Consider the following 1,813-nt stretch of genomic DNA (forward strand, 5'->3'; position numbering starts at 1 on the left):
AGATAGTGTTAAACAAAATTGAGGTTGCATATATTGGCAACATAGCTCAACAGCCTTAATTTGGTGTAAGTATGACACACATTCTTGCTTTCTTGTGTTCTGCTAGGACATCACACCTAAACTTTTATAAAACTGATATGGCAAAATTTAACTTTACTGTTTTCACTTATGCTCTGATTCCAAACAATAGTTTTCATAAGCTTCTTCTTTGGGTCCATCTTATCATCAATCTTTGGGTCCATCTTATCATCAATATCATCCAAGTATGGACCACCAGTCCCTGATAAATCTGTTCCATTTTCTTCATAATCTGGAAAAAAGTCCTCTCTTTCAAGTAATTCTTGATATTTCTCTTGGTAATCTGGATCAGCCACAGTGAAAGGAATGCCATCAGATGTGTAAAATGTTGGCTCATTCATAAAGTAGGTAGGATCATTTTCAGTGTTGCTGCTGTGGATGTTGAAGTTGCATGTACTCTACCCCAGTTACTCGGCTGGAGTTCTACAAGCTTCAAGAGCATCTGTTTTATATCTCTGCTACAGTTTGCATCTAGGACAACATTTTCAATTCCCTGAATAATTTCTTACATATCAGTCTTCAATTTTTCTTTCCAAGCATCTTCCAAAACTGACCCTGTCAACTTTAGTGATTTTACTGCACAAATTAGGTTGTCATCCACTGGATTGGAGAAGAAGGCATTTAGCAGTTCACACAGACCAACTTGGAGAATATCTGCTCTTGTAACCTGTCCATTTGTTCCCTTGTTCTCCAGGTTAAGATAAAGTTCTCCCAGAAAGAGTACAAATGCATGAAGTTGTTTTGAGTCACTTCATCCCCTTTTACAGCTTGATCTTTAACTTCATATTTAGTCTGACATCTTTGCAGTAGTAATTGGCAGAAGTTGCCCCTCTGTGGACTAATTGTCAGACGATGGGACAGGTAATTACACAGGCAGGCTCCAATGTAAGAGAAATTTGGGACAGATATGGCTTGTTGTTAGATGGGTTCCACAAGTTCTTGCAAAGCATCATCCTTTGTAACCCAGCCATTCTGGATCTCTGCAAACTGTTCAATTTCAGTTTCAAAGCTGCCAGATTGCTCTGTAAGATGATTCAAAAACTCCTGAACATAGTCTGACAGTGGGATAATCCTCACAAACATCTTCATAGGATTCCACAAGGAAGAATAACCTGATGGGTAGAATTCAGGGGCATTGGCAGACAGCTTAGACATGAACATGAGAGCCACAACCACCTGGGGCTTAGCCATTGCTGACTCTGGGCTCTGCTGTGGGAGGTTGATTTCTTTATGATAACCACTCTTTCTGGGGTGAGATGGTATCTCAATGTTGTTTTAATTTGCATTTCTCAAATGACTAGTGATGTGGAGCATTTTTTCATGCATTTATTTGCCTCTTGTATTTCTTCTTCTGAGAAGTGTGTGTTAATCTTGGATGCTGATTTTTGGATTGGGTCTTAAAATTTTGGGGCCCTAATGTTTTTTAGTTCTTTATAAATTCTAAATAGAAGACCTTTGTCTGAGCTCTTATTAGTTACATTTTTTTTTGCAAATTTGTGGATTGTCTCTTTACTCTGTTGGTAATTTCTTTTGATGGGCAGAAACTTCTCAATAGGAGAAGGTCCTAGTTGTTGATTCTTTTAAGTATTTCCTGTGCAGTTTGATTTTTGTTTGTGAAATGTATGCCTACCCCTATGTCTTCAAGATTTCCACCTACTTTCTCTTCCAGGAAATTTAGTGTTTCTGTTTTAATATTTAGATTTTAATCCATTTTGACTTTAATTTAGTGCATGGT

The 1,813-nt window shown here is 37.6% G+C and overlaps 1 pseudogene; it reads right to left on the reverse strand.

Moving 5' to 3' along the window:
- Nucleotides 1-153: 153 nt before the first annotated feature.
- On the reverse strand, nucleotides 154-1,290 carry LOC101573596 (annotated as a pseudogene).
- Nucleotides 1,291-1,813: the final 523 nt, after the last annotated feature.

The sequence above is a fragment of the Octodon degus genome, unplaced genomic scaffold, assembly GCF_000260255.1.
Source record: "Octodon degus isolate 3935 unplaced genomic scaffold, OctDeg1.0 scaffold00048, whole genome shotgun sequence".
In the NCBI taxonomy this organism is placed as follows: Eukaryota; Metazoa; Chordata; class Mammalia; order Rodentia; family Octodontidae; genus Octodon; species Octodon degus.